This window comes from Podarcis filfolensis (genome assembly GCF_964270895.1).
Source record: "Podarcis filfolensis genome assembly, chromosome: 15".
Taxonomy (NCBI): Eukaryota; Metazoa; Chordata; class Lepidosauria; order Squamata; family Lacertidae; genus Podarcis; species Podarcis filfolensis.
In genome coordinates, this window is record NC_139618.1 from 30,385,272 (window position 1) to 30,399,042 (window position 13,771).

General features: G+C 42.8%; 1 protein-coding gene across 3 annotated transcripts in view; it reads left to right on the forward strand.

Moving 5' to 3' along the window:
- The window catches only part of KIRREL3 (kirre like nephrin family adhesion molecule 3), a 738,847-nt gene that overhangs the window by 124,344 nt on the left and 600,732 nt on the right, over positions 1-13,771 (forward strand). The window lies entirely within an intron of this gene.

The following is a 13,771-nucleotide window of genomic DNA, read 5'->3' on the forward strand; positions in this document are numbered from 1 at the left end:
GGTTAAGTATTAATCTGATAATATCTGTGAACTGTGGGTTTTTGTTTTTGTTTTTTTGCAAAAAAAGAAAGTGAAATCCAGGAAGATATACTATGAGGTCAGCCATCAAGAGTCCTTAGGAAGATATAATATGAGATCAGCCATCAAGAGTCATACCATAGCTCCTTCTGGCCAGGTGTTTTGACACTGACTGGCAGCAGCTCTCTGGTTTTCAGGCAGGAGGTTTACCTGGAGATGCTGGTGACTGAATCTGGAGTCTTTTGCATGCAAAGCTTGTGCTCTACCATTCAGCGACAGCCCTTCCCCACTCAAAGCATGCAAACATGGGACTCTGCAGTGGTTGAAGCATACAGTGATGGGGAATCAGGCGTCCTTTAAAAGTGGTGTTGGCAAGAGGAACACAGTGGCTGTGAAAAACTTGTCATTAGGCCAAAGGGTTACCTAGTCTTGCTATGTTTCAAAAGCTGGCCTGGGTCGACTGCCTTCTGTTAGTGCATGCAAGTACCTGGAATATTGGTGAAACAGCTAATAGTCAGCAGTTGCCTACTCACTCATTAACGGGCATAATTCGTCTGTAAAAAGCATTTAATTCATTGGTCTTTAATTTATGGGACTCCATGCCACAAGGTATGCTTAGCAATGCACAAGGGAAAGCTCCCTTTTGTGTGTCCTGAACCTATTGCCAATAGGAAATATTGGACAACACCAGGTTCCAGTTATGTTGAAGAATTGAATTAAGAATTGCTGCTGCATCGTCCATGAATCAGTAAAGTTATTTCAACTTTCCACACTCACTGTCTATGTCTTCTCAGATGAATTCAGTGGGGCTTATTCCTCCTATAATCGCTACTCTAAACCTGGGGGTGGCAAACCGGTTTTTCATACCCTCTAACATTCCTCAGATGAAAATAGGGACATTTCTCACCCCCCCTGCAACTGACTTTGCACCCTATTCTTTGACACTCTTTTTTTTGCGCCCCCTCAACCCCTGCAGAGCATTCCTATCAGAAGAAGGGCAAGTGCCACCACCACTATACCAATGGGACACAGCACACACACCCTCCACTGTCCTAAGAAAACCCCCTTTTGTGTACACAGGCTGTACAGTTGTTGAATGTCACACAAGAGTATCTGTACTAATGTACAGCTCAACCATTCACATGCACAGGTATGAAGAGTGTACACTCCTTGAAGGTAGCATATGAACACCCTTTAAATGGTCATCAGATTCCAGCCCTAAGGTATGTGAAAGGAGCTTGAGGTTTCCTCTCCAGGCAATATTTTTGAGGAATTTCGTGGAAACCCTGAAATGTTTCAGTAAGGTTTTAGAAGTCTGTTGGCAAATTTGCTTTCAGAGTAAATTCAGAAGTTCATGTCGGACATGAGTAGGTCTTTTGTGCTCTTAATCTGCACGTGTAGATGCCCCTTGCCCATGTGGTGCTGTGCATACCTACAGTTCCTTCATTCAAACTCACTGCCTGCTTGAAAAATGAAGACATGAGACTCCCGCCAGAGGGAAATAGATTGTTTTTGATTGCTATTCATCTATTATTTTAGAAAGTAAAATGAATAGAACTTATGCAGGTCACAGACATTAAAGGACCTATTTTATATCAGTTTGGGAGCACTTGTCAGCTTTGATTTATTAAGTCAGGTTCCTGGTCTGGCCACCAGTTTCTGTGTTAGCAGTCTTTTTGATAATGGATAGGCCTCACAGCTGAGTGCTCTGTGATTAGACTCCTCAACCATATGTTCTTAAATAAAGGCATCACTTTTGGAGAGGTGGGGGACACTGCTCATTTTCCTCTCTCAAACTGTTTCATTTGTCATCTCCTGCCGAGGTTTTCCCCACTTCTCTCAAGTTTGTTTTCGCTGGCAGTGTCAGGGAAGGTAAATGGAAGGCATCTTTAAGGGTTTTCGTTCAGAGCCTGCTACCAACCTACCTTGATTGATTAAATGTCACAAGGGACAAAAATAGATGAGAAGGAGTGATCTAAACAGCATTTCTGAGAGACCTGGTTTGCTGTGCTGCATCTTAGAGTACTACTCCCTTGCTCCCGTTGTGTCAGCATTTTTATCACCAGACTTCATTTCTTAGCTGGGTATATGTGCAGAGAACATGTTTGCACAGTCCACCAAAGAGAAGGAAGGTGGATCATGGTTTGGACTATCGCCTAAATGCATGGCTAGAGATGGGCGGGGGGGGGGGGAGCTATCCAGGTTGCATTTAGAAGTGAAACCAAACCAATTCACACTTTCTGAAACGATACACAAAGTCAAATGCAGACATCCCTCGAAATTTGCTCTTCTCCAGCTAAATAATGTATGTACAAAAATGCACATACTAGGGTAAAGTGTGCATATATTAATGCAAACAACACACAAAAATGTAGTAGGGAAAACCGGTTTGCAAAAAGGTGTAGATCTGGCAAAAATTGCATTCAAAAATGTGTAGATAGTGAGGCAGCTGTACTAAATTGATGATGAATTTTTATAAACACTTTTTTTAAAAAAAGAACAATGCAAGCTGATGTAGAAATGTTGAGAACTGAACTTAAGACTGCAAAAATGAGAAACCGAGGGAAAAAAAATTGACCATCGCTATTAATAACCTTTGCAAATGCTTATCTTGATCTGCCTTACAATTGTAGCATAATGGCTAGGAGACAGAACGGTGAACCAGAAAATCCCCGCTCTGACCTTGTCTTTGTCACGGACTCTTAACCTTTACTAGGTTAGGCTATTTGTCTTTCTAGCCCAGCATTGTCTGCTCTGACTGGAAGTGGCTCTCCTGGATCTAAAATGAATGTCTTTCACATTACCTGCCATACGGAACTTTTAGACATGAGATTGTTAGATCTGAACTTTGGACCTCTGCAAGCAAAGCATGTGCTCTACTGCTGAGGTATTTCCATTTCCCCACAGGTAGCCTTAAGAAAGTTGCTGGGCTGTATTCAGCAAACCTTTCTGTCAGTGCAAGGACTTCTGGCTGTGCAATGGAACTTCCCCTCCCTCTGACCCCCCCCCCATGCATGCCTTAAACCTGTTCTGAAGGTTCCCCACACTCTCCCAGAGCAGATTTGGAGAGGGAATGGTGTGTGCCACGGGGAGATGAGGGGTGGGGGAGTTCAGTTGCACAAGCAGATATACTTTCACTAATGGATCAGAGCACTGGCTACTGCCCACTGCCTTTCAGCCTCATCTGTAGTCTGGGAAAAACAATACAAGAAGACTTTATAGGGTTCTTGTAAGGGAGATGCAACATGTTTTGCTAAGTGACTTCCAATACTGAATCACTTTGTATAGTAGTAGCTGTAACAATATTGCCATTTGTCTAGCACTTTGTAACAATTTATCGTATTTTTCCTTGTACAGTGGTACCTCGGGTTAAGTACTTAATTCGTTCCGGAGGTCCATTCTTAACCTGAAACTGTTCTTAACCTGAAGCACCACTTTAGCTAATGGGGCCTCCTGCTGCTGCTGCGCTGCTGGAGCATGATTTCTGTTCTCATCCTGAAGCAAAGTTCTTAACCTGAAGCACTATTTCTGGGTTAGTGGAGTCTGTAACCTGAAACGTATGTAACTTGAAGCGTATGTAACCCGAGGTACCACTGTATAAGACGAGGCTTTATTATTATAAAGAAATGTTAAAAATGTGGGGTCGTCTACGGATAGTGCAGAGGGGGTTCAGGCGATTGTTGGCAGCTGTGAGCAGGAGATTTCCAGTGGTGACTGGGCAAGTGATTGGTGTCTGCAGCAAGGGCTGCTGGCTATGGGCTGCTTCTGCGGCAATTTGGCCGTCGATTTGCAGCTGCTGGCGGTGAGTGGGCATACGTTTGCTGGCTTCAGCAAGGCGTGCGATTGGCACTGGCGGTCAGGCGGGTGAGCGCTTCTTGGCAATCCCCCCTCCAAAAAGCTCTGCAACTCTGGGCAATCTCCCCCCACTTCCTTGATTTGGAGTCCCAAAAAATAGGGGTCGTCTTATACACGGGGATGTGTTATACACGGAAAAATACAGTATGCACTCCTTGGTATCTAATGTACATGAAAATTCAGGTATTTAGTCCCCATTTGTATGTAGGTAAGTATTTAATCGCAACATTATTACAAAATTCGGAGAAGTGTGACAAATGAAGGATTATTGCGTTCTGATCTGCATGTTAGTCTGAAAGGCAGTCACATTATACCAGAATGCACAGAAATAAAATTCCTCAAGTATTCCTATCAAATAGAAGGCAGGCTCAGGGATGTTCTGATGCTACGCAAGTTATTAGCCCTCCAAAAAATTTAATACATGGGCTGAGGTACTAAGTGTTGTTTACCCTTAACTTTCATCAACAGGGCTGAGGAACTTGTGATGCTCCAGGCATTGTTGGACTCCAACTCCCATCAGTTATTCAGCATGGCCAAAGGTCAGGCATGATGGGAGTTGTAGTCCAACAATATCTGGTTTCCCATCCCCTTTCAGAAGCCTTGTTTTTCCATGAAATCTCATACCTCTCAAGGCCATATTCCCGCTGAGCCAGAGATGAGGGTAGCAAATAAATAATTACAACAGAACACTGTCCCTCCTTACCCTTCTTTTTCATAGGACAGATCTGCATCACTGCAGTTCCAGATGTGTCTTAATCGGGAACTATTGCAATGCCGAGAGGGTATTAAGAGAAATCCGGTTCCTTGCTGAAAGAAGATTATCAGGGGTTTATCTGCAGCTGATAATGACACTTTGTCCTTCTCTAGCACCCTTTGGTTTGCTAAGGCATAAACACATTCAATTAAATATTGTAGGGCTTTCTATAGCAGCTTGTAATTAGTGTTCCTAAAGCAGGTAGATGCACGATAGTTATTCATGTGAATAATGGGGAGCTGGATAGAACCGGATTGGTGGACTTCATATTGGCTTCATATTATTTAAGGGCACAATGAGGCATGGAGTTGATCACTGTGTATTGCCAATATAGAAGTTTAACAAATGCTTAATGTGTATTTATGTATCTGAAACATGTAAACATATTTTAGAGTGGTCAGGTGGAACCTAGATCTTGGAGAATGGAGGGTATTAGATGAATAGAATACAGTGGTACCTAAGGCTAAGTACTTAATTCGTTCCGGAGGTCCGTTCTTAACCTAAAACTGTTCTTAACCGGGGCCTCCTGCTGCCACCGCACCGCCGGAGCACGATTTCTGTTCTCATCCTGAAGCAAAGTTCTTAACCTGAAGCACTATTTCTGGGTTAGCAGAGTCTGTAACCTGAGCATATGTAACCCGAGGTACCACTGTAATAGAATCATACGATTGTGGTGGTGAAGACCAGACCACCACAAACATTAGGAAAAGTCAGGTATTTGCTATGGTCTAAGTCTGGTTTGGGGACCAGCCATGTGTGCCACCAGTTTTGTGATGAAATGGGAGTCCAGAGAGCGCTCTTAGTTTGCACAGAACCTGTGTGAAGTGAGGGTGCAATTGAATACTGTACTTTGCCCTCATGGCTGATTCACACATTCCTTATTTATTTATTTCACAACATTTATATACCTCTTCATTGTACTAAAACCAGTGTGACTGTGTCACAAACCCACTGTAATCCTATAGGGTTGTTTGTATATCATGGGTAGCCTGAATAATTTGAGTGCTTCCTTTGTTAGCATCATAGGCCACTGTGACTGTAGAATGCTAGTGTGAGAAGGATACATGAGCTTTCAGCATCCATAACTTACTGATATAAAACAGGAAGCCAATCCCATAGGAGAGACTTTGCAGAGAAGTAACTCTTCCATAAAGTCATCATGTGAATGTTCTCTTCAACTTGTCCATGAATAATTTCTATAAGTGCTTTTCAGGGTCTTCCAACATGCAAATCCTACATAACAGTGACTTGCTTCATTATGGCAGAATACAGGATTTGAATGTATCCTGATTGGCAATAGTCCGTATGGTTCAATGGGGAAGGGCCATAGCTCAGTGGGAAAAGCACACTATTTGCATGCAAAAGGTCTCATGTTCAGTCCCTGGCATCTCCAGGCGCGGTTGGGAAAGAAACTGAAACTCTTGAGAGCTGCTGCCAATTAGCAGTGTAGATATTGCCCAGCTAGATGATCCACTGGTCTGCTACATTATAAATCATGCTCCTGAAAACATGATAGGGCTGTACCCAACGTTCTCTGTCTGCTAGCACTACGGCTCTTGCACTAGAAAAGGGGTGAGCTTTAACCCTGCACAACAGAGGAATTCTGTGCAATAATTATGCAACAACTATCAGCAATCTGCTTATGCATTCTCTTGTGCAACATTGTTTCAGTGGTGCAACACATTTCCCCAGTGGAACAAATACGCAGCTAAATTACGTTAACTTAATGCTATATTGGATACAGCCAATAGTCTTGGATAAGCAGCATAGGTTCTTAATAAGACTGGCTGGTGCCCTTTGTTTACATTTTAAGCTGCATTTTAAACTGTAGTCTAACTCATATTTTAATCATATTTTGTTTTGGGGGGTTGTTTTTGTTTTGTTTTGTTTTTAATGTTTTTACTGTATTTATTTTCAGTGTTAGACACCCTGAGCCCGGTCTTCGCCAGGGAGGGCAGGGTATAAATAAAGAATTGTTGAGTTGGAAGGGACCCTGAAGGCCATCTAGCCCAACACTCTGCAGTGCATGAATCTTAACACGCTGTCCCCTATCCAATTTGAAACCATACTGGACCCTGCTTAGCTTTGCAGATGTGCTAGCAATTTTATTGCTGCACAAGTCGAATCGTTGAAATCAAAGAATCTAACTTAGTGATATCCATTTACTATAATGAGTGTATTCTGAGTAAGTCTAGCAACCCTATGTGCTTTCATTTTACCCCAAAGAAATGTCTAAAAGGGATGATAGTGTCTGTAACATATGTTGAAGAATGCAAAAGCATATGTAAGTGATGATGATGATGATTACTGCTCTGTTTTCTCAGTGCCTAGCTTTTACCATAACAGATTTCTCAGTATGGTTTTCCCTAATGAGTAATTATACTTTAGGGCTGTGTATTCTTCCTACCTTCATTCCTTCCTTGCTCTTTTTTACTCTCTCTTCTGTAATGGAAAAAAAAAGCTAACTAAGAAAAAAACCTCCCTAAAAACCAGGAAGCTAGAAAATCCTCTTTGAAGTAATAGTGTATGGAGAGGATTTATCCTTGTCCACTTAAATATTCATGACAGCTTGCATTTCTGTTCAAAAAGACACTTGTTTATTTAGATAAGATTTAATTTATTCATAATTTACCTAAATTTGCAGGAGCGTGCATGTACATTTTAGCTTATAAGCAGCATAATACATAAAACATTATTGAGGCATGCAAATTACACAAAAACACCATTTGAAACTGCCGGCTTGTTTTAGGCAGATAACTAATTTCTTAGCTCAAGTAGAGAGAGAAACACAATTGCAGGGGACTGTTGCCTGGGATGCACCAATTCAGAATTATGCTTCTTTTAATGGAAGAGGCACGGCTTTTTAATAGGGTCGCTGTGGAACCTAGATTCATGTAGCTTGAGCAATATTTATTCTCTAGTCCTTTTGTTAGCTGGAGGCACAGCCGGGACTTCTAGCCTTTTCTGAAGGGCTTGAGTTTGCGTCAGTAAAGCTGGTGCATCAGGGCTGGGTTTTCTAAGGACAAGGTACCCACAATGAACAACAATTTCCCCATAGGCAAGGCTGCGATTGAAGAGGACTCGGAAACTTCAGCTAGTCCAAAATGCAGCAGCCAGATTACTGACTAGGGTTCCATTTAGATATCATATAAACCCTATGCACTGCTGCACTGGTTGCTAGTTTGTTTCTGGCTCCAACTAAACGTTTAGTGTTTACAGCCCCAAATGACTTGGGTCCAAAATACCTGAAAGACGGCCTCCTTCCCTATAGACCCATTTGGGTGCTTAGATCAGCCTTGGTAGTTCCACCCAGTGGTGTAGCATGAGGGGAGTGTCAGAGGGACATTGACCCTGGATGCAAAATTCTGAGAGCAACCAGGCGCCCCCACAACAGGCTCCCTCAGTGTGGCTGAGCTCCTGCCACCTTCCAGAGCCACAGGGAGGCAAGTCACACCTGAGAGTGGCCTTTGGGCCTGGGGCAGCAACTCCTTCTCTGCTTGGCTAGCAAACGGATGCCCATGTGCACCCCATCTCTGAGCTAGCCAGCGAGGTTGGGCCAGGTCATTCTTCCCTCTGTGTGGGCTCTGAGCTTCCCCTGTGGCTCCACCCTAGCTGCCCAGTCCACCAGGGGGCGCAATGCTTGCCCCTCCCCAGGTGTTGGCAACCCACGCTGTACTACTTGCTCCACCATCCTCAGAAATCTGTGTTGCTTTTCAAAGAAGTTGGTTCACACAGACAGCTGTGAGTTATCCAAGGTAGGGAAATCAAGTGCTTTTGTGAACCAGTCTAAAAATTCTTCTTCGGCATAAGTACCAGATTCGCAATGGAAAGTTTGCAAACTCCCCCCACCCTTTCTCTAAACCATCAGAGATTCAACACTGCACTGCTCTTTACATTTCAGTTATTAATTATCACTTTTGCGATTTCCATCTGTTTGCTTACGTATGGACAAATTGACATCTACTGTCACTTGTTGTTACAAATCTAATTCCAAACCTGCATGATTGTAATAGGAAATTAACTTCTCTGCAGAGAGGTTCCATTTTGTTTGACAAATTGTGCGTGGAAAGGAAAATGATACATCTATATGTTTATTAATTGAGAAATTTATAAATGTGCATTTGATGATTTTCAGAGTATTGGTGTTTTTCTAATGATGGTCTTAAATTATACAAGTCCTTAAGGGATTTGGCTAGAATATAGAGATGTAGTTGTGTGGTATACAAAGTGGTAAGTGTACATGGGCAAAGATACCTTATGGTATATGGCCATGATGAAATTTATTCCAATAGAGATGTTGGGGAAACATAGACTATTGATTAGGCGTGGGTTTTGGGTTTTTCTATATACAAAAACGCAGCCTCTTCTGTGAATAGCTTAGGGAGAAAATATTGAACTTACTCATTCGGCTCTCGGGGTTCGTCCCATTTATTTTCAATTTGTCAAATGTGGCATTGTTGCTGCGATTGTGTTTGGTGATTTATTAGGAATTTTCTAAATGGGGCACTCTGTCATTGGAGTTAGTTTAGCATTGTGTCTTTGCAGTATGATTGGTTTTTTCTCCTTATTTTACAAGCTCATGATAGGAACCAAAGATTTTATTTATTTATTTCTGAAAAAAGAAAAGAAAGAATGGCCCAGACTGGGTGAGCAGGGAGTAGGGAATGAAAAAAATCAATGTGCTTTAAATGTGATGACAGGATGAGCTGTTTAAATTGCCTTTGCGAATTGATTTAAAACATGTTGGTAGAAACATCTATTTCATTAACCATCTTTTCCTTCATTTCAGCAGCTGGAGTCACTGTCCCCTCCTGTCTCTCCCAGACATAATAAAAATACCCATGTAGACATCTTATTACAAGCCAGCTACAAAAATGCAGCAGCTACATGACTTCAGGGGGGTGAAAAATGGACAGGAAGACATGGGGGGAAGAAGGACCACCATCACTCAGTAGCTTGACTACAACTCCCATCATCTATCACTAATAGCCATGCTGACTGATGGGAGTTGGCTGGACCCTGCCCTTTTTGTGCCTCCCATGAAATATCCCCCTTTCATTTTTCAAACAACGCATGTGCCTATTTATTCTGTCATTGCATTTGAGTTTGTCTTTACTAGGACAGATTCAAAGTGAGGACTCTGGGGTGACTCATACCAAGAGGGAATACCCCTTTCTCTTGGGTCTGGTGGGACTTTCCAAGATGCATTTCCACCTAATAGAAGTAGCACCTCCAATGTGTGTGCTCACCCAAGCAAACTGCACAAACATGGTTCCCCGAGGCAAGTATATACTGGGTTGGGTGGGGGGGAAGATGCCCCTTGTTGTTCCTGGTTTGTGGCAATGTCTTAATGTTTGGTTTTTTTTGAAAAATGGAAGGGTATTTGTTGTGTGACACATTTCTTGATTGTTCTGAAAACCTATGAGCAGAGAATCACAGTGGTTTTTATAAGTGCTCTTGAGTGATCCTGTTATCCTAAGATAACAGCAGCAGGAGGAGAGAGGGGAAAAAAACACCCACTAGCATCCAAAGAGCATTCAGTTGATTTAGGAGATAGGAGAGTGGCTTTATATTTCAAAATTCCTGACTGAGTTCAGTTTTAATGTAAGGCCCTTAATACTAGTTGTACTTTCACAGAAGCATCTTGACATCTGATCGGACCAAGACACAAAAGCAGAGAGGGAAAACATTACAACCCACAGTAATAAATAACTGCATGGAAAGAAGAAATGCCACTTCTCTCTAGAGCAGGAGTGGGAAAATCTGTGGTCCTCCAAATGTTGCTGGGTTCCAGCTCCCATCATCCCCTGCCAGCATGGAGGGCCACAGGCTCACTACCCCTGTGCTAGGGAAATAAGAAGTTGTCGTGACGGGAGTCAGACTAGTGGCTCATCCATTAGGTTAGCATTTTCTGCAGTGAGTCACAGCAGCTCTCCAGGGTTTCAAACAAAACTCTTTGCAAGTCCTACCTGTAAATGCCAGGGAATTGGATGTGGGACCTTTCACATTCACACTTCAAGCATGTGTGGTAACAATGAGCAGCCACCTTTCCTTCCTTGATAATCTGAAAGTTGTTGTTTGCTTGCGTAGCCTACCCTTCTTCCTGGAAGGAGGGAGCGGGGGCAAGATAGCTAACAATCAATATTAAAATGCAAATCAGCATAAAATAATAACTAAAACCAGTATCAATACAATACACTGCAGCAGAGTGTGTTACTTGGACAGTTAACTTCCACTCCTGCTGTAAAACAAAGCCCTGATCAAGCAAATATGTTTTAAGGTGTTGCCTAAATGACAATAGTTTGAGGGGCAACTAGATCACCACTGGGAGACAGTTAATCTTTTCAGTATGTTAAATGCAAATATATTTATTATTAAGATATGTAATGTTTGGATTCCCCCCTTTGTTGTCTTGGTATGAGTTAGTGTCAAGTTGTCTCAAGGTGGAATGCATTGTTCTCTTCCTCTCCATTTTATCTTTGCAACCACCCTGTGAAGTAGGTTAGGTTAAGAGACAGTGACTGGCCACTCAAGGTCATCCAGTGAACTTCATGGTTGAGTGGGGACTGGAACCCTGGTCTCCCAGGTCCTAGTCTAACACTCTAATCAGTGCACTACACTGGCTCTTATATAGGGCTTTGCCATGTTTACCAAGGAGTCCTGCTAGTCCTGCCACTGACATCATTACCCGTTTTAGCAGCAGCCACATGTTGTATCTGGTTTTCTATAGTAAAAATCCAATTTGTAAGCACGTGCCTGTGAGTAGAGGCTTGATGCAATCAGGGCATGCGGTTGTGCAGGCATCCCGATATCTTGTTTTCCATCATGGAACCCAAGGCAACATAATATTGTTCACCAGCGGTCTCCCATCTAGGCATTGACCAGGCTCTGAACTGCTTGACATCCGTATGGTGGTGGCTTTATGTGCTTTTAAATCATACCCTGCACCGTACACTTTAAAAAGAATCAGCGTGTGTAGTCTGGGTGCATAAGGATGATAGAGCAGATATTATCTGTGCATAGACCACGCAAGCTGAGACTAAGCAAATTTGATTTTACATGCATAGGCCCTCTTCAGACCGTATGCCCTTGCATCTATCAATTTCAGCGGGACAGTGGGAGGTACATTCTTTGCTCCCCACTATGTGGATGAGCAAATGATTCATAAATGAAAACCCATACTCAATTCAGATTAACTTCCATGTGGGCAGAGGCAATATGAGCTGGAGGAGTGACATTGTACATATCATCTTCCCCACTGGACATGCCTGCCTGACTCCAACTACAAAAGCTGAGGCTGCTGAACAGACTCTTGAGCTGAGGTATCTATTGTTTATGACTACTTTTGTTATGTTTGTAATTACAGTGGTACCTTGGAAGTCGAACGGAATCTGTTCCGGAAGTCTGCTCAACTTCCAAAACATTCAGAAACCAAGGCGCAGCTTCCGATTGGCTGCGGGAAGCTCCTGCAGCCAATTGGAAGCCGTGGAAGCTACGTTGGGCGTTCAGGTTCCAAATAACGTTTGCAAACCGGAACACTCACTTCCGGGTTTGTGGCATTCAGGAGCCAAAATGTTGGACTCGCAAGGCGTTTGGGATCCAAGGTACAACTGTATGCACTCCTTCATGTTGTAAGGACCTTGAGCATGGGTTTAACTATGAAAAGGCGGCATACAAATAAAATTGTGTCTGCCTGTTTACCATATGTGGATGCAAAAAGAAAAATCCACATGCAGATGTAAAAATAAAATAATATATATATCCAGTGTTTTCAGGCCTGAATTGTTCAGTCATTAAATAAAATCCAGAAGTGCCAGTGTCATTTAGACGTACACATGCTTGACTTGGTTAGTGCATTTCACCTGCCACTATTGCTATTGGAGCCATGTAAATAATGTAGCAACTATATTTACCATGTAAATTACCTTATTAACCTTGCTGCTTATACAGTGTTTTGCTAAGCAAAGCTGTTAAAACTCCCCATTAGTATCTCTATTTTTAAAAATAACTCTATACTTGGTTGGGTTTCCTCGATGATGGATATATAAGCTTGGACTGCCAGCAGGGATGAGGGAATCTTTTGGTCAAATTCATGTTGTTGTTGTCAACGGAGCTGGCAAGAGCATACATTATCCAGTGTCAGCTCCCAGTTTTGCAAAGTGCTTGAGCCCTTTTTGGGTTCCCCTCCCTGAGAGGCTCCTCCCTTCTCAATGATGTCCTCCCCCTTCCCCTTAGCCTTCTGGTCCCAATTCTCAAAAGTGCCCAGAGAGTGAGTGCAAAAGATGTGAAGGGTGCTGCTGCTGCTTCTCCTCCTCCTTACTCTATGCCATCACTTGCATCCTCAAAACAAAGCAGGAAGATAGGAAGAAATAGCCAAGGCCCTCTGGAAGTTGTCAGTGAGCTCTTTACATGGGTGTAGTAGGCCTTGGCAGGAGCCCCAAAATGCCTACCTCTGATGTTGCCCCAGACCATCTCTACTCTGCCCCCTGTGTTATTGAGACATTGTTGGATCTTATGTTCCTTACTCTTTGTAGGCTAATGCCCAGTGTAGCAATCATACTCAACCATGGTTAGTTTTGGTTGTTTTCATGGTTTCATGGTTTTCATGGTTGTTTTCCCCCTTAACCCTGGTGAAATGGGTTGGGTTCAGAAAAAATGCAAATCATAGCTTCACACTGCATGTATGAGGCTCCTCTCCTTCCTTTTCTTCTCCTTCCCTTGTGCAGGCTCAAGTAGGAGACTGGAAGCATCTTTCTCCATCTTCAGTTTTGGGAACTGCCAACAGTTTTAATTGTGGTCCATCTGGGTTTGTAAACAGTGGTTTGGATTTGGTTTGTTCAGATAAAGCAGAGTTAAGAAACGTAATTGCAGTTTTCCTGGTCTAGGCAAAAGAACACACAGTAGCAAGGTGAAAACAGAAGTGGACTATTCAGATCTCCTCCCAAAGAGAGTGGGAAAGGGGAGGGGGGCAAGTGCATGAGCCTGGGGCTGGTTTGTATGCATAGCACTTAACTATGGTTCAGTGCTGTGTACAAATAAAGCCAATGATTTAGCTTGCTCAACTAAACCCGTCTGGGTGGAGGGTGTTTAAGGGAGACATTCATGAATCACTTGTCCCAGTGTAAGTAAACAACAGTTTGCTCA